Genomic DNA, 24,735 nt, shown 5'->3' with positions numbered 1-24,735 from the left:
GTAAGATATGCTTATGGTATTGTGACAACTCTGTGTGTGAAGATAATGTCTCTTGTGTGGAATGACGACGAAACTGCAGTTTGTAATCTCTGTAATCTCTACACTGCTAAAATATTACACCAGAAGTGAGCAGCAGTGCAGCGGGAGTTTCAGCGCCGAGTCAATTTTTTTTCCCTGCGCTGCTCGTGTTCTGCTTGCACTGAATTAAAGTGCCAGTACACTGTTGAAAGATTTAATTGAAGATGAGTTGACAAAAAAGTATATATTGCACAGAAAAATATATTTGTAGAGTAGTATATTTCATATACAGTTAATGTTAATATATAAAAAAGTTTATATTATATATTACCAGTTTGATATTCAATGATGAAGTAGAAATGCTTTTGTTTGTGGTGAGTGAATGTGAGACTGAGGCTTTTTAGATTTCAGTCACTTAATTCTGTTAATATGAATTAATAACATTCAATAAGTTAAGAAGTCTTAATTTAATCTTCAGAATTTAGTTCATGTGTTAATGTTAATTAGAGTAATGTGTTTTCTGTTTATGAGTCCAGTTACTGTGAAACAACTTGTTGAAATGGAGAGAATAAAGTTTTTATTTACATTTCCTTCATAATTGTGGAATTAATTATTATTCATTTAAAAGAAGGCATAAAAGGCATAACTATCGGTATCGGCCGATATCACCCTGAATAATCGGTTATATATATATATATATATATATATATATATATATATATATATATATATATATATATATATATATATATCAGTTAGCTCCAGAATATATATTCTGGAGCTGTATCTTCAATGATCTCTGTTCTTATTCTTTATCCAGCACAAAATCAGTAGACACTACAGCATAGTGTTGAAGGGCAATAATCTGCTGCTCCAGCACTCTATAACTGCAAGCTTCCATTCACTTCTTTTTATTTTCTCCCACTTGTTTTATTTACTTCTCTGTCCTTTGCAAAATCAAAGAAGTTTCAATCTCCTCAGGTCTCCATTGATGTCTGTGAAGTGGGGTGATTTGAATCCCCTCACCATCCCCATCTCTCCTGCTGTCCTCCAAGGGATACGGAAAGCAGTGCAGGCGGGCGAGAAGACGAGTTCTGAGGAGCATGTGAACATCAATGGAGAGATGTGGTTTGAAGGGAGGGGGACACATTCCAGAGAGAGGATAGGGGATAGAAGGAGTTCACAAGGGGTTTATTAGAGCAGCTACCATGTCCTCCACACAGGACAAACACTTCTGCTCATTTAAATGAGGACCCTACTGTCCTCAGAGAGACAGAAAAAAAAATCTAAATGCCTAAAGGATTCTGTCCTGTTTCAGGTAGATTACTTTGTTTTCTATAACAGAAATGAATTAGCCCACTCAAAATGCCTGTCTAATGCTCTGTTGTCAGCAGCAGTTTTAGAGATTCAGATCACATGAAACTTGTAAATGTTTACATCACTGAAGTCCAGTACACTCTAGTTGTTCTGCTCTACCTCGAAAGACCTTTAAAAAGTATCACACAACATGAATACAAACAGAACTTTTTAGTGTCTATGGAAGCTTTTTTTCTTTTTTGTTTTAAAAAAAAGTGCTAATGTCACTACCTGGATACTTCATTAAGTCCTTTTTCCTGTTTTGTACAGACGAGTACAATTCACAACACTAGCAGTTTCTTTCGGCGACACATCCCTATGCTAATGAGCCTAAGTCTAGTGTTGACGCTGCAGGATATGTTAGCAAGCACTTAACCCTTCAAGGGAAAACACCACAATCCATCAAAAAACCTATTTCAAATGCCAATTCGGGGAAAACAAGTGAAGTAAAAAAACACTCTCAATATCCTCTCATGACAAATTAGATGTTTAAACCAGTCTCATATTCAGTACCATGCACTCAGCTCTCAGATCCTTCTATAAAGTATAGAACAGAGAGGAATAACATTTCTTCTTCTACGTACAGTCAGAAGAAGCAAATTACAGTAGACTGCACTTACAGAAAAGTCACATGAACTTCACACGTGAATAATCATATGATTTCACACATTAAATTTATGTGGCTTTCTGACACTTTTCTGACACAGTATGTTTTTCACATGTAATGGGTTTTGATTCAAATGATTAATTTCTTTTCATGTGATTTTCATGAATCATTTACATTCATATTTGCTTTTTTCCACATGATTATTTTCAAATGGGATATTTTCATGATTTTTTAATTTATTTTCACATTCATTTTTGCACACAGTTTATTTTCACGTGATCTCATGATTTAAGCTTTTTCATGTATGATTTGTTTCACATGATTCATATTTTTACATGTGATTTTTATTTTAAATGATTAATTTATCATCACCTGTACAGCATGTGTTTTCATTTTCAAGATGTGATTTTATTACCCATATCACATACTGTACACATGATGTCATGTGTTTACTTGAGTTCACATGAGCGATTTCAGGGAATGCCATGTTGAAAAGCACTTTCAGATGCTTTTGAAACATATGATCACACGTAGATCACACGCAGAATGATGTGAATTTCCATAAGAGATAATGTCACATCATTTAAAGCTTTTAAAGTAAAAGTAGACAGCCAGATGCTAACTTTCAAAAATTTAAATTGAGACCTAAACAAATGCAGATGTAATAATCTCTACTCTCAGTACTTTGGAGAAAAAGACTTTGGACAAAAAGAACTATTTCAGCAGAATCAGTGAAGCCTCTCTCATTGAGCAATCCAGTGCAGTTCAGGAAGGAGACTTATCCCACAGGGGCAGAGTATCTGGATTCCCAGTCTCTGTTTCCACCAATCCCTAAATGAATCCCCAGTACTGCCTCTCACTAGCAGCAAAAACATGTTCTGATTTCCTTTGAGTTTGTGTGGAGGGAAAATGAGCACTTATCACTCCTAGGAGACTCTGTTTAGTCTTCAGCAAACTTCACAAACATGCTACAATCTGCTCTTTTTTAACTAAATTCTGTTTCTTAGAGCACTCTTATAACAGAATGCATGCTGTTGGCAAAATAGCTACCCAGAGATGGGTGTGAAGATGAGGCAATAAGAGACATCTCAAGAGGATGAAGTGCTGAGGTGATAGAGACTTAAAGATGCTGCAATGTGCTTCGGTTAACTCGACGCAAGTCCGACTCCACCAGGAAGAGCTATAACGTGTTCAATTACACGTCAGCATTGAAGGTCACATATCATTGTTTTTGTAACGCACTGTACAAAGATGGATGGGTCTGCTGATAATGTTTAACTATCTAATCTCACAGGAGGAACAGCAAGTGCAAGATTAAGGAAGCCCTTCTCCTTGGAAGCCCTTGACAAAGTGAAGCCCCTTATTATTAGCCATTGGCGCTGTTGTCTCTCAAGCATTAACTCCCATCTCTTATGCAGTCAGCAGCAAGAAATCAGCAAACATCCCGGCAAAAATGTAAGCACAGTCTCGCAGTGATGAAAAGACTGAGCGAAGCGGGGTCGGTGCTCTGTGTCGTAGTGCCTGCTTAGTTGTGTGCCTCATTTAAAAGCTCCCATCGTGACTGAGACACCCATTTCCATTTCCATGTCAGAAAGGTGTGGGAATGCCAGACAAGAGACTCGGTTGCTTAAGAAGCCACTTGCAGCTATGCTTGATTAAATCATGCCATCCATGAGTAGAGATCCATGTTAGTAGAGACATCTGCTTTAATTTGGTAAATAAGAGTAGTGCAAATTGAGTGTTCTACTTGGAATTAGGCTGGTCATGCTTAGACAAAAGAGCTTGCTCATTGGCTGGTGCTGTTTAAGAACTTCGATGAATTTAATGCACTTACAAGGGTTATTTGACTTTTCACTCCACTACTTTTTTTGGTTTTCTACCATAGAAATAATAATAGGATTATATTGTTTTGCTTCTGTCCTTCTTTGTCTGTATCTAGTAGGGCTGGAGTTCGGTCTCAAGATGTTTTGTGTATTGACTTGGACTTGTCTCAGTTTCGACCATCGTTCTCATTAAATACGGCCTTGCTCTTAACTGAAATTTTGTAAAAAAAAAAAAACAAAACAAACAAAAAAAAAGGCTTGTGTTGTCTTATTGTTTCCTTAACTTTTTTAATTAAATTAATTCCTCAACTTGAGCTGTAATTCAATGCTTTGGGTGAACGGGGAGTGAGTGAGATTTCAACTTTAATGAAGCAGACTTAACACACTAAGCATTCTTTAGCTGAACACTGATATTTGGGATAAAGGAAGAACATTGTGTAAACTTTTCTGACAACTATGAATGTGTGTGCTAATGGATAAAACCAAACATAGAGCAAACACGGCTTTTATATAAATGAGTGGATCACAATCTCTCACTTTAAATCATACATATTTATGTTTGATTTGCTTTGCTGTACATTGGCCATATTTGATTTGTGTTTACTGGTTTAAGTTTTGACAATTGTGCAGTACAGTCATGTGGGCTTTTACTATTAGCTAGCTAATTTCATAATGCTGGACAACAGAAAATATGATAGAAAAGCACACAAAAATGGGGAAACCCTTTGGAGAATGGATTTGACCTGGATTTTAGTGAGACACATTGACTATGCTGCAAATAATTCCTGATTTATAGAATTTACTAGTAGGTAATTTAACTTCTAAAAGATGAGGGACTTTCTGTTAATCGTCCATGGTAGAGTGTGGTGTGGTGTGTAGAGTGTGTTTGATGCTAAGCTGGGTGGTATCATGTCTCTTTTATTGCAGTAAACATAGTTTCAGACTTTTGTATATTAATGGTGAATGGTACACGGGCAGCATGCCAAACTAGTGTAAGACTACATGATTTGAATGTAGCATAAACCAACTGCACTCAAACGTTAGGACACACCTGATTCAGAGTTGTATCATTAGGGACCATCACTAAAGTGGGGCAAACAAGAAAACTGTGAAAGGTTTGACATTAGCAACTGCCTGATTACAGTAGGAGCAAACCACTAAAACTTCTTAATCAGTTACAAATGTATGAGAGTGGATGAGCATTTGCTAAGTATATACCAAATGTCACCAAGATATCATCTGCAAAGTTTACACTGTTGCTTAAAACATGCAGTACATATTGTGCACCTTGTCTAGATTATAATACATCTGTGAACCTTTGGACAATTTCACGTGACATCTCGTGTTGTGTGTATTTTATTTAAAAAAGTGCAGTTGTATCTGATTTTTTTATTTATTTTATTTTTGCTTGAAATGCAAATCTCTCTCTCTCTCTCTCTCTCTCTCTCTCTCTCTCTCTCTCTCTCTCTCTCTCTCCTTCTCTCTCTCTCTCTCTCTCACACACACACACACACACACACACACACACACACATACTTCTGATAAATAATTTGCTCAAATGTGTATTCTTGTCTTGTTAGGGCTATTATAACCAGGGCTGGTCAATCCATTAGGCGTCATAGGCAACCGCCTAAGGCATCAGCATATTTGGGGTGCCGCCCCACCTCCGCCCTACCGCTGCCACACCAAATGCCATCATGTCTTTTATTTCCTCAGAAAAATTTGTTTGGTCAAACTGGTTTGTTGGCGCCCCCTAGTGCCGATGTGAATAAGCGGCAGTGTGTGCAAGGCTGTATTAAGTGCAACACGGAACTCATCATTATTTTAAAATGTCTCTTTCAATAAAATTAAAAAGTACATCATACTTATCAGTCATCACATTGGTGTGTCTGTGAAGTGTGTGAGTGTCAGTGATGATGATTTAGTTTTTTACGGCATTATGGACGATAATGGCATAATTTTTATGCTAATGCTGCTGACGTATTACCGGCAGTAGCAAATAAGATTATTAGTTGAGATGCAAAAAGAAGTGGCAAAAGCCATTGGGAGCTCAAAAAAAGAAGAGGAAACAAAGCGTGAAAAAAACAAAAGTAAGCTTATTACAATTTCAATATCATTTGTCATTTTTGTGGTGTTATTTTTTGGACAAACCTTAAGCTTTGAAGGTCAGTCTGATATTGATGGGAAAGAACTTGCTCATGAACTGAAAAGCCTACCTGACTTGCCATCAAGCAACATGGCCGCCCTGGAGATGCTGAACTTCATACAAGAGAAACAGCTATCAGAAATTTACCCAAACCTGTGGGTTGCTCTTCAGATTGCAGTGACTCTACCAGTCACAGTAGCTTCAGCAAAGAGGAGCTTTTCAAAACTGAAACTTATCAATACATACTTAAGGTCAGCCATGTCACAGGAGAGTCTTGGCAGTTTGGCTGTAATTGCTATTAACCATGACATTGCTGGTCAAATCTCATATGATGACATTATTAATGATTTTGCAGCAGGGAAGTCCAGGAAGGTAAAATTCTAAAAGCACACATTACTTGAAACGGATGCAGGTAAAGCACAGTGCTTAAATTACAGTATATAGTGCATTGTTATTTTTTGTATTGTTATTTATGTTTATTTATTTTATTTTATTTTATTTTTATTTTTAAAATATTAGCACTTGCTTTGTATAGAGCATATTAATGTAACTTTGTGTTTATATTCTTTTTTCTTTTTTTTTTGTGGTTATGCCTATCCACAATGGTATTTATTTTTTTTAAATAGTTTTTTAAAATTTACTTATTGAAGTAAATAAAATATTATTGAGTAATATAATGGGGCACTCTGCGATGGACTGGCACCCTGTCCAGGGTGTACCCTGCCTTGTGCCCGATGGTCCCTGGGATAGGCTCCAGGTTCCCCCGCGACCCTGAAGAAGGAGTAAGTGGTAGAAGATGGATGGATGGATAATGGGGCACTGATTATAACTATAAAGGTTTTTCCATTGAACATCTCTCTGTTTTTAATCTGTCATTCATGTTGTCTTTCTGTCTCTCTCTGCTCAGAGAGTACTTGCTGTTCTTTGTTACAGTAGCAGCCCTGCATTTCTCCTGGCTGGAGCAGTTGTAAATTCATGTAATAGCGTATGTATAGGGCTCCAATAATGGTTCAAGTCCAGGAGCTCACAAAACCCTAAATCCACTGGTTTTTGGTCTCGGTTTTGACTCAGTCTCACTTTCATTTGGACTCAGCCTTGACCCCCTTAAGATTTGTTCTTGACACGATCCCAGTCTTGGACTTGTCGTGGACTCAACAAGACCTGCCACGGTCTTGATTACAGCCCTAGTATCTAGTAGTATTCTGCTTTTTCATGTGTGTGTGTGTGTGTGTGTGTGTGTGTGTGTGTGTGCTATATAAACAATAAAGAACAACAACAACAACAATAATAATAATAATAACAATAATAATAATAATAATAATTCTTCTTCTTCTCCTTATTATTATTATTATTATTATTAGTAGTAGTAGTAGTAGAAGAAGTAGTAGTAGTACTATTATTATTATTATTATTATTATTATTATTATTGAAAAATACTTAAACATTGCACCCAAACAACTTCAGCTTATCACTCCACTCTACATTGTACACCTATCCACATCAAACATTTTATGTTTGTTTTTATGCAAAGTATGCAATGTGGCTCTATACAAAGTATGCAGAGTCTTATACACTTTAATGGATTATAATGAACACGAACCTTCAACAAAATGTTATATTTAAGCAAAAATAAAAAGAAGACTGCTCAATAATAATAATAATTGAGTATTTATAGCTAAGGACATAGAACCCTTATTTCTTTTCCCAACAACCACACGGTTCACTTTACCGTTTGCTGCTGGAACATTTCAGTAGATCCTAACATCAAAAAACCCTAGCAGAAGGGCTTGGTATATCAAAGAGAACTGGTGCAAATATATGGTTTAGTTAAAAATGAAGTGAGAAGACTGTTTCACATCAAAGCTTTCCATGAGCCATTCATCTATATCTTTACATCTTCCAAATAAAAATGGAATATATTGTGAGATAAATATAAACAAAACATACTATATGCAATAAAATGTGAAAAACTAACTTTCCAGTTAAGATCAATGTATGCCAAAATATTCACACCTCTGGCAGGCATTCTGGTAGGGAAACAAATGACAGCTGATTTTAACTGCAGTTCAGTGCAGGGTTATCAGTATTACTAATTAGTTCTGTCATATAGGCAACTTGCTTTTTATATTTAAAACACTGTCTAATAAAATGATTAAAGTTGTGAATTAACATGTTTTAATTTAACCATTATGGTGCTGACACAGACAGTGCTCAAACTGATGCCCAAACCTTGCTTCAGCACAACCAAAGTAGTTACTGCACAGTTTATTCACAACTCAGTGACTGAAATATGTTCACTAAATAAACCCACTAAATAAGCTCCACTTCACGACATGGTTGTTACACCTCGGGTGTGCATTATTTTCTAATAATTCAACGGACCACAGTTACCACACATCAAGACATTTTTCAATTGTTTTATTTTAAGACATTTGTCAGGTTTTTGTCCTTAAAATGCTCTTGTGTGTGGAACTAATTAAACATCCCATCTCAGGTCTCCGTCGCTAATTCCAAAATGTCATTTTAGGACTAGCACCGGAGGCTTGAGCCATCGATATACAGTTATTGGAGAGAGAGAGAGAGAGAGAGAGAGAGAGAGAGAGAGAGAGAGAGAGAGAGAGTTTACAGGGTTTTTTCCCCCCGTTTCATGCTGATAATATAAAAATAGAACAAATAAATAAATAAATATCAATAGGCCTACTTGTTCACTGGGTTTTTCATTTTTTATTACTGCAGAAAATACAATGAATAAATAAATAAATATTGATACTTGTTCACTGGCTTTTCTGCCTCATTACTGCAATCACGAATGCTCTCTTGCACTCTCTCTTTCTTTTTTCTTGCTTTCTCTCTCTCTCTATCTCTCTCTCCAATAACTGCATATCAATGGATCAAACCTCTTCTTGGCCTCGTGGCCGCATTACCACCTCAGTTGAGCATTCTTTTTGTAATAATTCAGTGGCCCGTTGTCGATTATTCTTTTCTTTACTTATTTCTGGAAAATCAAAAATTTCTGTCATTTTGTTTGTTGTTAAATGTGTGTGCTGTGGTGGATAGTTGGCTAACTTTTCCGTTATTTCAGTTAACTTGGCGAAGTGATATGGAACTGTAATGCGGTCAAGAGCTGACTGACCAATCAGAATCAAGAATTCAACATGGCTGTGGTATAACTGGTATTTAAAGTCTGGCTACTAAGTTTACTAAAATGTGTGCCTTATGCTTTCGAGTGGTGTAGTCACGATATTGCAAGTTCACATCATGGCGATGCCTCAGCCATCTGCGACTGGGAGTCCAAGAGAGCAAAAGTAACTGCAGTTTCTGGGTGGAATGACATTACTATCTCCCCTGTCGATCAGAGCAACACTAGCCAATCACAAATGTCACAAAAGAAGAGGGCAGTTAATGCTTTCCTCCCAGTGTGTTCAGCTATGTGCCTGTGAAGTAAAATGAGCAACAGTTCAAAAAGATGAGGTGGCTAACTTCACATGTCTTGAAGGAAGCACATTAGCCATTACCCTTTTCCCTTGGTATCTGTCATGTGATAGAGGAGATATATAATGAGTGGAAACAAGCTACTCAAGACTACAATTGAGAGGAAAAAAAATGTTTCAGAAGGCTCATTTAAGTTCTCCTTGCTGAATTTAACCATGCAACAATTAGCACAGGGTGTATCCATGGTGTATTTTTGCCCATCTTCCCAAGATAGGCTGCGGACCCACCACGACCCTGACCAGGATAAAGCAGTTATCCGCAAAGGGCCGGTGTGGGTGCAGGTTTTCATTTGAACCAAGCAGGAGCCACATCTGATTGTCTATTGAAAGTGAAGATCAATTGATTTAAACAGGTAGAATCAGGTCTAGCTCCTGCTAGGTTGGAATGAAAACCTGTACCCACACTGGCACTTTGAGGATAAGAGTGGGCAATCCTGCTTTAGATGAATGAAAGAATAAATGAACTGCTAATGAACTACTGTATTTTATATTCCATAAACAGAAACAAATGTTTATAAATGGCAAATGAAGAGTAACATTCATGTAGAGCATTTAGTTTTTTTCAGTAGTCAGTACTCAGTGTAAAAAGAAATGGTGTGGAGTTGTACAGTGAAGGTCAGAGGAACTGTGACTTATTTCACAGTTATTTCGCAGACAGGAGTGACTCATATAATAGAGATAGTGTAATTCTCTGGTGTGGCTGGACATTTCCAAATGTAAATGATCTTTAAAAATTGGCCCATCTGGAATGTATTCGCTGCCAGTCAGGGGTCAGGCTATTTCAATAATCCACTGTATAGTATTTACTAGATCCATGCAGAAGTATGGCAGAGGTGACACGCAGAGGATATGAACTCGTTTCGACTAATTCTTTCACTTACTGTATAAAGTAATATAATTCATATAATGGAAGCTAACTTTAACTTTTTCTTTAAGCCTGCATCTTCAATACACCACATGATGCCTTCATAGCTTTTACCTCTAAAGAGTGTGCCTCTGGAAATACCTTGTTGCTTCAGACTGACTTGGAATAAGTAAACTGCAAATATTCACAAAAGCCATTTTATCCAGCCTAAAAAAAAGTACACAAGACAAACTAAGACTGTGCAAAGTCATTTTACTGACCTTCATATCTAAGTTAACTCATTTTGGAGTCTGGTAATAAGCTTCAACAAGATGTAACCATTTTACATTGACCTGTGTTTCAAAGGCACAATGTCAAAGAATGTGGATAAAAAGAACAGAGCGGGGGAAAAAAGCAATTTCACATTTAATATTTACCCTCTTTTGCTAGGAAATTTGGCAACACATGTATGTGTGATTATGTGTGTGTGTGTGTGGGTACACATGTGCAAGTGAGCAGTGTGAAGAAGCATATGGCAGCCCCTTTCAAAGCAGGGAGCCCTGCGGGTCCCAAGGCAGAGCGTGAGGGTTGAGATAAAAGAGTCGAGGTGGAGGAAATTTCAAAGCCTCCCCTGCAGACATGCTCCAGCTTTGTGCATTTTAATGCTAAGATATTCAAATCTCATAGTCTTCCATTCTTAACCTTCCTTTCTTCATCAGTCCTTGCAGGGCATGTCTGTCTGCAGCTAATGCCATGCCATGTCCAAAAGAGAAGACTAATTTAGGAAAGTACCAGTCTCAGTCATGGTGAAGGACCTGGATGTTCTTTATGTTTATCAATGGATCTGAATAGACATTAAACCTATTAAAATAAGAAACAGATTGAGGTTAGGAGGTGAAACTGGAGATGCTGTGGTATCTCTGTGGTTAAGGCTTTGGGCTACTGATCGGAAAGTTGTGAGTTCAAATTCCAGCACTACCAAGCTGCCACTGATGGATTCTTGAGCAAGGCCATTAACCCTCAACTGCTTAATTATATACCGCCCTAACTGTAAGCTACTTTGGATAAAAGCATGAGCCAAATGAACAGATTTAATGTGACCATTCAGGCTGGCACAGAACTAGACTAAGTGTTGAGATCTTAGTCTTTAAGAAACATTAAAGTAAAAGAAAAAGCCAGTGAAACACATGTGTTTTTATTTTTATATTTTTATCATAATTAGATAATTTAGAGATTATGCAACTATCTAAATGAAAGTGGATTGGGTGAGTAATTTAACAGTATCTAGTGTGATCTATGCTGACTTTTGTTCTGTACAGGCTGCGAACAGCTCATTAAGTTGTGGCTTACCACTCTGTCTAAGCTTTTGGTTCAAATGACAAAGTAAGGGCTTCCCCTATTATATCGTTAACCCTCTTGCAATATAATTGGGTTCATTTCAAATTGGATGCTTGAGTTATGCTTTTTTTGTGAAAAACAGGTGATACAACCTTATAATTGTAAATTGCTGACGCATATATTATGCATAATAGTGTTAGCTGCAGTTTTAGTTCTCTAAAGTTCTCTGAAAATGTCGAGAGCCAGGCTGGGAGCCGGATTAGTGATCGGCAGACAGGCAGAGCTCATGTGACGCGTGGCACTGTATCTCTTTGATCAAAGATTTCAAAGCAACAGTTTGACATGATTCATAAGCAGAGCGACATCAGGGTGCAATGGACAAGTGCTTTAACCTGAACCTTTGAGCCATCGAGTTCACAGGGGAATGCAGGGAGGGAAAGGAAACAGAAGCCCAAATAGCAGAGGGGGTGCAATACTAATACCTTGTTTTTAAGCTTAAAATAAAAACCTTTTAATTATGTATAAAGGCCCAGGCACCATTCGTCATACTGTCTTCATACTGTCTTGATGTTAAAACTATCCATATACATTTAAAGCCAAACCATGAGCACAGTGTATCAACACAAACCCCTTCCTCCTAAGAGCAAGCTGACATCTGACCTAACACTGACCCTCATATCCCTCAGGCATGCATAAATATCTGGAGTCTCAGAGACAGGTACATCCCTTCATGCATGGATACAAGTGCCCAAAACTGAACTGGCTTTAAATTCAATCTGACAGGCCTTTCACATGTTTAAAGACCAATGGTTGAATATAGCTGTCATTCTCTAGTGATTAATCATTTAGCTACTTCAGACAGAGAAACAGTACATCAACTCTTGCTCAACCTTGTTACTGTGTCTGCTCTGACCTCTAGAAATGTATGGCAAGATTATATCACACAAGAGGAATACTCGCAAATGGATTCTGCTGCATGGAATTCACTACATTCTCAAAGAACAAGGGAGTGGGAGGCATATTTTTATTATTCTTTTTTTTATCTTCCCTGCAAGTTGGAGCAGAGATGTGATCTTTATCATTATGAAATAGCATTCTGCATATGCTGCCAGAGCTCTGCACCAGCGATAGATAGTTAGAGAGACAAGTAAGCTGTTAAGTACTGCTGGAGGTGTTTAACACATCCCCTCTGCTGGGGCACTGATAGCAGGTCCAACTGTCTACAGTAATGGGCCAAAGGGAGCAGGAGCTACCATGGTGACACTGCCGAGAGTGGGTCCACAGCTCCATGTGGCTGCTGCCGCTTTTTCCCAATGGCATCATGAGACACAAAGCTAGCAGACAAGATGGTTATCCCTGCACTGCCCAAAAGCTGCTGCTGTCCAATAAATCCCCCAAATTGAATTTAAAAGGCTTTCGAATTTCATTAGAAACTTGGTAGATGTCCTTGCAATGAACCAGGGACCAGTGGCCTGTCTAATTAAAATTCAAGCAGAAAAAAGAGTGTGCTTCGATCAAATCAAACTTTAATTACCAAAGATAACCCCAAGCTATTTCTAAAACCACTGCAATGGAGGACTTGGGGGAGAAGACCACCTGCTATAAATTCATCTTTCACTAAATAGGTACCCTATGGGGAAAAAATGTTTCAAACACTGCTTGCTTCAAACCCTTTAAGCACAGTGAAGAATAAACCATCCAAAACATGAAGAACAAATAACCCCAAAATCATCAATTATATGGATTTTAGAAACAGAAACTTTGAAGGAGAGCAAAGGACACAACACCACCGGAAAATACCACATCACTACTGCTTAATGTGGCTTTGCACAAGCTAGTGCCAAAGGTCTGACTTGCCAGAGGTGCCTGCAAAATCAAATTCCCTCAGCCTTTTGGTTCACTCGAGCTAGGGCTAAATAATTGATGGGGCCAGTGAGTGGTGGCAGTGGCAGCGACAGTGATTTGATTTGGGAGCCAGACTGAATGGGTTCAGGATCCTTACAGACACCCTGCGGAGGGCCAGAGAGAAATGTCAATCGCACCTCATCTACAGACCGAGGCTTCACTGCTACACAGAGAGAGTAGCAATCACCAGGCTATCTGCAGCTAGTTCACCATCCACATTTAATGAGACACGCACACAACAGATACAAAGAAAGACTGAAAAAGCACCCAGCTGCTGCTCTCACAAGTGTCAACTCCATCTCCCACTGTGGCCCATGAGAACACACAGAGAAAAAAAATGAAACCTCTGGATACCACGAGAATTGTAGGATCTATTCAGAAGTAGACTAATTTGTTTTGTCTAAGTAGGGAAGGGACTGGGAGCTATTTCAGAAAAACAGCCATTCAAAAATTTCATCAACATTATGCACCAGTTTTCAATTCACAGATTAAAACCACACATCTTTTTATGAGTGGTATTCACCTAATTGAAAGAGAAACATAGCATTGTTACATTAATCAGAATATTCAGGAACAAAGATTATCATTCAGAACGTTTACATGGACAACAATAATCCGATATTAACCAGATTAAGACAATATCCTGATTAAGAAACTACCATGTAAACAGCGATCACCGATGACCTTACTCCGACTAAAGTCATACTCAAAGTAAACACAAATCAAATTAAGAAATGTAGAGTATTCCTGTTTTAGTCGTATTATTGAAGTGCATTACAGGCATGTACACACCTTAATCAGACTGTTAACGTCGTGTGGGAGTTTTCACCGCATTTTGCGACAGGACACGTACACACATGGCAGTGCTCAACCGTTTTACGGCAAACAAGACAGCATGGCTGCGTCCGAAACCGCGTACTTACTTCCTATATAGTCATGTATCTCAGCTGCTATATAGTATGTAAGTACGTGGTTCGGGACGCAGCTCACGGCTTCAAACAGTCGTCTACACATACAGCATGACAAATAATGAACTGCACTTGAAGCTTTCGTGAAATTAAAAATAAAAACACCCAAACTGTATACAGTACCATAATGAAGACTAACTGTACGTTGATACATGAAATTCTGGACGGAACATCGGACGGCGTGGTGTGAGGACGTAATGACGTGTGCCGTTAATCTTCTGTAACATGTAAAACGGGAACATGAAAAGAATATTCTAATAGCAACTCATGTAAACACCTTAATCACAGTATTGTCTTACTCAGAATAAGGTCAATAATGTCATTACTGCTGTCCATGTAAACGTAGTCACTGAAATCAAACAGCAAAATACAGACAGGATGAAGTCTTTGTGATCTGGAGCATGCACCATATATCTCAACACTGACCCTATCACTGTGGCATTGACCTCTTTTACTGCTATTCTACTTTATAGAAGGACACTTAATAACTTTCATAAAAATGTAAATTACTGTAACATAATTGTCTGCTTTTATAAAAGGTTTATTACAACAGTGCCATCTATGCCAGTTTACCACTTGGTAAATTAGAGCAGACTGCAAACAACCAGGGATTTTAGCATGCTGATTGGCTAAACTAAGACTACCCGAATCATCTCAATTGGTAGAGCTGACCTCATTAACAGTAACTGACACTAATGAGGGAACAAGAGCAGATAGCCACAGAAACTATTGCAGTAAGTTTATATATATATATATATATATATATATATATATATATATATATATATATATATATATATATATATATTTATTTAAAAAAATAATAATAAAAATATAATAAATATAACAAGCATGTGTGCAAGACATTGATGTGCATGGTATTACTTTTAATATATTGAGTCATGGGAGCATTTGATCCAATTACAGTATCAAAACTACATTAGACTGAGTAAAACTGTGACAGAATGATAAAAAACAACTATCAAATCCAACATAAAGCAGCACTGTCAGGCCGATAGTACTCTTACTCTCACAGAAATATAAAAAAGAACAAGTTAAAGTATTTGGCTTTCATGTCCAGAGAGATACAGAGCACTTAAGTAATTCAAAGGGCCAAAGAACAGGGCTTAAAGCAAAATACATGACCAGAGTAGCTACTGGCATTTTTAATAATGATTAAATCTCTGCCATGTGATTGCTGTACCCTTAGGATCCTTTAGTGAGAGATTGCCTCAGGTTTTGTCTGTACAGTTTAACCAGTGTCTCGTATTCAATTGTCTGCAACAGCAATGTGCCCCATAGTCCAAAGAGAATTCCAGCACTGCTACCCATCAGGAGTGTCACTAGGTTAGCGCTCTGGGCTTCAGAACCCTCCTGCTCAGTTTTCCTTCCTCCAGAGAAGACATTTATCCTCAATGGCCATGTGAGTCAAGCACATTGCTAAATGCAGAGTAATGACTAGCTGGTTCAAGGGAAAATGTCGATGTTCTGCTTCCTGGCATGATAAAAAAAATAATAACAATAAATATAAATTAGCAAAACCAGCTTCTGCATATGTTTTTCTGCTACTTTTTTTTTTTTTACACTACTGTATTTCTTAGTATTTGATTAAGCTAGTTTACTTGATCTAGCTTCATTATAGTTCACTTGCTTGTTTAATACCTGCACTGAAGAAAGCCTAAGTTTCAAAATAAAGCTTAACTGCAATTAATTCACAACCATGTGGATTTATCACCTGCAGGCTCAAGCACAAATGTGCAATCCTTAGTTTTCTTCCAAGAGATAAAGGTGTTTTGTCAGAGGGGCAGGATTTGTAATTTTACGGTCAACTAAATTAAGAAAATATAAAGATACGCAAAATTCCCAATTAATTAACTATCTTGCCTGGAAGCTTCAGTTTTTTAATAGAATTTTGGACTTTTACAGACATTTTGAAGGAAAAGTTCCAAATGAGTTGAGAGGTCACAGCACTGCTTTGGCATAAATTCTTAACATTTAATAATTCTTAAATCCAATCCAAATGCAGAAAGAAAAAAAAAACCCTCTCTACTCTACATCAGTGTAATATAATGCTGGTGGTTACACACAGGTAAGCTACATAGCATAACATACCGTATGTCTACGCTCAGTTATTTTGACTTAAACAAGAATGTAAACAATACAATTAAAGCAGCAGCTTTTATATGCATGCATTGTATATAATAAAGTGTTACATTTGCGCACAGGAAGAAAGACTTTACATAGACTATATTTACACAGTATTAGGATACAGAAAATTTCTGAGTGTACCAATGCAAATTGTATGAAATACTAGTGTTGGGTCCGAGTCCACCTTTGTCGAGTTCGAGTCGAGACCAAGTCCTTAACCGATTGGGTCCGAGTCCAAAAGGGGCAGAGTTGGACTCAAGTCCGAGTACTTAATGGCCGAGTCCGAGTCGAGTCTGGCCGAGTCCAGAAAATAATTAAATTGAAAAAAGATTTGAAATTGCAATTGCAAACTCAGAAATGAGCTGCTAAATTAATATTTTAACGTTCACAAACCAATGGCAACACAAATGCAACAAAAAATACAACTATTACATCTTGCCATTGCCATTAAATATTTTTATTTCATGTCATCAACAGCTCAACTAGTTTCCTATCAAAAATGGTTTCAAATAAAAAAGGTATATAGAGGTATATGTAGAACTTTTATTATATTACAAGTGTATGAAAATGCAAATTATCCTGTTTTGTTATTATATCACACTATATTGTGTCCTCCAGATCGAGTTATTTGATGCGTCTCGCCCACAGTTATATAGGCTGAGAGAGAGAGAGAGAGTACAGAGTAGAGTTACATTTAGCAGCATGTCATAACAACAAGCTTCATGCTTTATTACTGCTTTTAATCTATGGATGACAACAAACTCATTTCTGAACACAGCTCTGTTCTTGTAATTTAACCTAAAATAAAAAAATCCCTATCAGCAGGGTTTATGATATTTACTACATTAAGAAGTACATTTCACATTTTACATGAAATTCAAGACTGGAATCACCAAATGCTAATGTTTAGTAATGGTCGATATGACTACAATCTTATTTCACAATAACGATATGTTTTCTCAGGTATACGTCTATCAGTAGTATTCAAGTAAGAAATACTATGGAAATTGAATAAAGCAATTAAATGTAAAATAAAATAGACTTCACTGTATGACATATACAATGATTCTTATGAAATTTACTGAAGTTATTTAGTCGAGTGAGTGAGTGAGTGATTTTCTCTTTGCCTTTTGTTGTTTGATTAACATTAATGACACAGACAGCAGCAGGTTTATTAGACTGCTGTCACTTTAAGACCTAATGCACAGATCCAATATACTGTATTGACACACCTCCGATTTTTCCCCCGACTGTGTTTGCATGAATACTCGGCCAGACCTGCATTTTGACATGATGTGTGTGTATTTATTTGACCATCCAAGCATAATAAGCCGCTAAAGAGAATTCAATTCAGTACTCGCACGATGAGGCGGCTTTCTGTGCGCGCGTTTCAAGTGTGTGCACAGAAAGCCCCTGGCCAGGCAGGGAGACATTCATTAATTTCTTGTTATCTTAATTTTATGCTGAAATCCCACCCTGCAAAAACTCCTTTCAGGAAAGTAGCTCCACCACCCCTGCAACCCCATCTCACCTATATATATATATATATATATATATATATATATATATATATATATATATACATACATACATTCATTTTTAAGTATTTTGTTGGCAATCTCAATGCTAATAGCTAAATGCTAAATGTGACATTAACATATGTACTTAATATGTACTATTATATTATATTCAGGTCATTTAATCGTGCTTTTATTCTATTACAACTTTAAGCAAGTCTACAGGTAGTTTGTCCTCATCACGTAGGACATCAGTAGAGCAGCTCCTTAGCAGCTAGCCAGCTACTTTAAATAACATTAGCTATGCTAATGAACAAATGACACCTGTTAAACTCACTTCAGCATGTCTTTTACAATCATTTAACCCACCATGGGCAAAAGTCACTGTTGAAAACAGTATTTTTGACCCCTATGAAGCAGGGGTACACTTTAGTGTAGTCTGGGGTAAAGTGCCTTTTGTATTTTCTTTTTCTTCTTTTTTTTTGCCATGACGCTGCATAACACTACAGTGACACTGAACTACAGCGGTACACTGAAATGATGGATGAACTGAAGAGAGAGAGAGAGAGAGAGAGAGAGAGAGAGCGAGAGAGAGAGGTGGACTTTAAAAGCCGCTCACAGAGAAAACTGATAGGTCTAGCTAGCAGAAAGAGAGACCAATCAGGATACGCTCTCTGTCAGTCTCTCGCGCTTGTCAGTCGCACTCTGCTCCTTCTGGTCTCTCGCTCGCGCTAAAAAAAAAAACGATTTCCAAGATATTATATATAATTAATTAATAATAATCAGGGAGCGGCTATCGGTATATTATGAGCTCCGGTAACTTCCGGGAGAGGTTGGATGTCTGTTTATGTTGTTATTTATTTTTTATCTGTCTTGTCATGTCACACATGACACACTCACCTGAGTGCATGACAAGTCCGAGTTTGTTCACAATTTGACTCGAGTACGAGTCCCGGACGAGTCAAATACCCCGACTCTATGAAATACTGTACATTACTTAGCTTTGATTTCAGGATGCAAACTCATTACTAAAAAAAATTCCAGGAAGTTGTAGCAAATATACCACCATTCTGCTTTATTGTAAGGCCAAGAAAATTCAACAAAGGTCTGATAACTAACATCATGTCCACACTGCTCTAGTGCTGTGGCTCTCCTTTCACACACATATTCTACAACTTCACACATGGCACACATCTGTCTCTCTCTCTCTCTCTCTCACCATTGACCGCTCATGCATCATACTCATCAACATACTTCTGTGGAACTAAGGACATGTAAAACTCTTGAAGACAAGCTCAACTATGGAGATTTTCACACCTAGCCAGTCAAATTAGCATAAAAATACTCACTGAGGAGAGAAGCCCCACTCTAAACGTAGCAAGTAACTGTGCCTGATCAACCTGTTTCAGAGACAGAGAGAGAGAGAAGAGAGAGAGAGAGAGAGACTGCTGTGAAACCACAGTCAAATGATAGCATGAGGAAAGACATTACAACAGCTGTACAGAGGCAGCCGCTATCAGTGGCTAAAATCTGAGGTAAAATAGGGAATACAGGACTGAGCAGGGAGGAGAATACAGATAAACAATGGACATGTGGTTTGTTTAGACAGTTACATTATGATAAATGTTATTTTAGATTTGTATTGCTAGTGCTTATAGCACTCTAATTACTGTACTTGCTATGATTATTGATGATATTTCCTGCAGATCAAGCATTTTTCAGATATTCATGCTCAAATTTACACACATTTTAGTTTTATGGTAACAATCCATCAAACATCAAAGTGATGAATGGCAGTAAAATATCTGTATTTAAACCCAAAGTGGGAGTGGCCCAAAACAGGTGTTTTTTTTTCCCTTTCCTTTTTTTTTTTTTTTTTTTTTTGTAAACTGAACCCTACCAATATACCCCTGGAAACACTGGAAAACCCCAGAGGTAGAATTGCAGTGGAGCATAAAGTAAACCACCTTGACTCTGACCAGGCATTTACTGATTATGAATGAATGAATGGTAAATACTTCATGCAGTGTCTCATGTTATTGATTGTGTGTTTCTTTGTCCCATAAGCTTCATATGTGACTGCTCACTCAGATGAAAAAAAATATATATAATAAAAAAATAAAAGACCTAGCAAAACTTTTTTACTATTTGTATTATTATTATATTGTATTGTACATACTATTTGTATTCATTATATCCATACTGTGTATTATCGTTTTATGATCAGATATGACCATAAGCAACTTTGATTAATAAGATTATATTATAATACATTTAATTGTCCATATCAGAGAAGTGCAGTACTGTTATGATGACGAGCTTGGCAGCTAGATCATTAAGAATAGTCTATTACTTTACAGTTCTCTGCATTTCTACTTAAAGCAATGCTAAAATGTCTTCAGTAGTTGGATTAGTGACTCATGGGAGTAGTTGTTGCTGGCAGTGTATGCGACTGAATGTAGTCTTTTCTGTTTGTTGTTATTTGGTTCTTAATGTGTGTGAGTTGTGTTCCAGGCATATGCCTCCGTTAATGTGACTTCTGTCACATCAGCTGCTTTACCAGATCACTCCATCTCCGATCTCCCACTCCATGTCACAATCGAGAGCTGCAGCTATACACCACCGACAGGAACAATCTGGAGATCAGCATGCCGTGTGTGAATCACCTTTCTTTCAGCATGCTCTCACACTCTATTTCACTCTGCTTCTATCTCTCTTCACCTGCCAGTGACAAAAGCAAAAGCCTGCACTAAAATCCCTACCCCCAAAAAAGCACCAAAAATCTCCTAGCCTTATCATCCTCTGGCTGGCCTCTTTGTTCTCTCTCTCTCTCTCTCTCTCTCTCTCTCTCTCTCTCTCTCTATCTCTCACTTTCCTGCTGTAGCCTTTCTTTCTGTCTATCTTTTAATGTTACTTTTCATTGCAGCCCCCTTTTCCACTGTCTCCCTCTCAGTAAAGAAACGACTTTCTTCCAAGTGGAGATTACCTCAACCAGCCTCTTCAAAGCAGCTTCAAATGACCCACAGTGTGCTACCAGGCTGGATTACACCCCTCTTCAATATACACTAACCTCTCCTCAGTGAAACAGGGAAGAAGATGACAAATGGAGGGAGTGTGGCCAGAAAAATGTTCAGTTAATGCTGGGAGTAAAAATAAAACACACGGGAGATGCTGTAGCACCCACCATAAATGGTAATATGTGCCTCAGTGGGCTTCTTCAGAAATAATCTACACTTAAGTGGTGCCACTTAAAAAACAGACAAAACAAATGGCTGAAATGTGACAATGCAATTTGTGCTTCCAGTGATTTTGAATGTAGATTACATAGTGTAATATAGATTAATACAGTGTTAAAGACTGCACATGCTAAGTCTCTGTGTGTGATGTTATCCTATAAAACATTAGTTAGAAACTGATTTAATGATAAAGTATTACAAATTTAAACAAATAAAGGCCTATATACATTTCATGCAGAAGATATAAGAAAAGGTGGCACAGCAGGTGGCGGCTGTGGCTCAGGTGGTAGAGCGTGTTGTCCACTAATTGTAGGGATGGCGGTTCGATTCCCGGCCCACATGACTCTACATGCCGAAGTGTCCTTGGGCAAGACACTGAACCCCAAGTTGCTCCCGATGGCAAGTTAGCGCCTTGCATGGCAGCTCTGCGACCATTGGTGTGCGAGTGTGTTTGTGAATGGGTGAATGAGACACAGTGTAAAGTGAGTTGGATAAAAGCGCTATATAAGTGCACCATTTACCAGGTGCAACGGGTTCAAGCTTGGGTTACTGTCTGTTTTCGCTTAGTGTGTATATATTCTAGATCCCCTCCATCTACAAATTAAAGGCTGTAGGTGGACAAGCTACTCTAAATTTCCCCTGAATGAGAATCCAAATGTGTGCATGCATGTAATGTACTGTAATAGAAAGGTCTTCTTCGGTATGTACTGTAATAGGTTGGTGTATTTTTGCTTTATGGCCCGTGTACCTGTTATAGGCTCCAGATCCACCACAACCCTGAGGAGGATAAAACAATTACTGGAGGTGAATGGATGAAATCTTAACCTACAGGTTGAGTTGTGTGAATTTTTTAGGAATTTTCAAATGTGAGACCATGCTGATCTGTTCATTAATCGGCGTTACAATTTACTATACTTGTATTACTGTGGAATTACTGGCAAATATGTCACATACAGTATAATACTCCGAATCCATTCTTTGATGTGAAAGTTTTTACATTATTCCCTCAAACTCTTGAGGTTGAAACCTCTTCCTCGTTTTTGGCTTTTGTCCGTGTCTCTGGAGGTATAACATTTGTGGCTGTGGGTGGTGCATGCAAGACATACACCCAAACCCACGCACCCACTCACGCAACACACACACACACACACACACACACACACACACACACACTTCCTCCCTCTCCCTTTGCTCCCTGAGTATGTCCAATTAAGGAAGGTCGGCTCCGGCAGCAGTGTGCACAGCAGCCACTTATTCTGTTACTGTTGGATGATCTGTCATGCTCTGCTCTGGCTTTCTTTATGTTAGTCTTCCTCACATAGGGCAGTGGCTAACTCCATCACTGAGACAAATGACCCATCAGTGCCACCATTCATCAGCCACTAAGGAATCACTCGCCTTGGCCAGTCCAAGCCACCTCCCACTGCGTCTGTCCAAAACACCAGGGCTGCATCTCCTATACCCACCATACTGAAACCTAGTGTGTGCGTGTGTGTGTGTGTGTGTGTGTGTGTGTGTGTGTGTGTGTGTGGCAGCAAGGACTCAACTGCGAAGCTGCATTACAAATCTCCCACACATGACACATCTAACATATACATACACAAACATATATATATATGACACAAATTCACAAACCACACACACACTACCCAGAATAGAACCACCTCGCTGAGACACAAGCAGTAGAAAATGTTAAGGTTTCGACTTGGTTGTCAGTGAGGGTTTTTTTTTTTTTTTTTTGCCTGTTCTGAAACCCACACCATTCCCACACCTCCACCAGGAGCGATGAGGATCTTTATGTAAGTGATGAGGCAGGGAGCAAATAAAATCACTGTAATTTGGCTAGAAGAGTAATGCATGTCCTGCATAATGAAGAGGACCAGCTTTTTACTGCTCACTGATGAGCTAAGTGGGAGTGTTCTTATTAATTAAGACAGTCTAATTTCCATAAGTTAAAACACCCAATGTGTGAAGAAAATCGCTGTTTAAAAAGACCAGAAAACTGGGAAGGAAAGCAAGAGAGTAAGCCCTGACAGATGGTCTTTCATCATGCACAGCTTTAAGGGAAAAACACACTTATAGAGAATGCAGCTAGCACTTTGTCTTCTCCTTTCCTTAATTCTAAGCAATTAATTTTTTTTTCTTTAATACCATGAAAAAAAACATATGGGGGCATTACTCATTTGGTGCTGTTTTGCCAATGTAGTTTCCATGGCAACAGAACAACATAGACTTGGGAGCATGATAATTTCTCTCCTAGATACAGAAACACCAGCGTAAACTCAGAATCCTGGGACTTGAACTTTGACTTCTCTCATCCAAATGCGGCAGGGGTTAAAGTACAGTTTCTATTTAGTGAAGATTCTTAAAGCATACTTGATGGCTGCATATTTCAACTCTTAGATAAAAATACACTGGCTTGGTAGGCCAAAAATGCCTCAGCAACAATGCACATGTTGAGCAACAGAAGGCAGAAACAAATTTTAAATAACTTCTCTGAACTGTTATCAGATAGACCATCAGTCTTTGGATATTTAAATCATATTTCTGAGAAAAAGTGTTTTACTTCACATTGAGCCAACAGCAAGCAATCCAAGCAGAAAACCAATTCATAAGGTTTGCAAAATAGAATTTGATTGGACCTTTGGTCTTTACTGAAGACTGCAACTAAAATCTCCCCCCTGCTGCTGTCAAGGTGAAACATCAATCCAGAGGTATATACTGAACCATTTAGCATTTATTTCGCCTCCATGAGAATAATTTATGAAGGGGTGATGGAATGCATTCAAGGCCATGCTAATTCTGCCCAAGTTGAACAGTTCTTCCTATATTAATCTATCAGGAAAGGGGTGACAACAAGAAGGTGCAGTGAGAAGCAGAGATTTCTGGGTGATTCTATGATTGAGGTGCCTTGTAGGTCCCATTGATATTATATTTACAACTATGTACAGTATATAGGTAAAGGTAAAATACATTTTAAACATGGATAAAATGTTCTTCCCAACAACCTATATGCATGATTTTGAAAAATACCCTGAAAACATCAATGAAACATATCTACAGCACCAAAAAAAAAAAAAAAAAAAACATTTTTGCCTTTCCCAGCTACACTTGAAATATAATTACTAAAATGCTTCAAAAATCGCATTATGTTTGCATTAATGTGTGAATCCATTTAACATCCCATGCTTGAACCATGCTTTTCTGTGAGTCATCCATTATCGGTTATGAAAAATGTAAAATTTTAGTTTAACATTCACTCAAGCCTGTTACCTGAACACATTTATCCCTATGAAATATTTAGAGTATTCCACAAGTCACATGTTCAACATGAAGTT

At 37.9% G+C, this 24,735-nt stretch overlaps 1 protein-coding gene across 1 annotated transcript in view; it reads right to left on the bottom strand.

Annotated features, from left to right (window-relative positions):
• The window catches only part of rbfox3a (RNA binding fox-1 homolog 3a), a 272,370-nt gene extending 252,848 nt beyond the window's left edge, over positions 1-19,522 (bottom strand). The window contains exon 1 of the mRNA XM_053639962.1: positions 19,511-19,522. The gene's annotated coding sequence lies outside the window, so the exon portion shown is untranslated. The remainder of the gene's footprint in view (positions 1-19,510) is intronic.
• Positions 19,523-24,735: the final 5,213 nt, after the last annotated feature.

The sequence above is a fragment of the Ictalurus furcatus genome, chromosome 13 (assembly GCF_023375685.1).
Source record: "Ictalurus furcatus strain D&B chromosome 13, Billie_1.0, whole genome shotgun sequence".
Classification (NCBI taxonomy): domain Eukaryota; kingdom Metazoa; phylum Chordata; class Actinopteri; order Siluriformes; family Ictaluridae; genus Ictalurus; species Ictalurus furcatus.
Note: the sequence above shows the minus strand (reverse complement) of the source record. Positions and strands in the feature narration are given on the sequence as shown.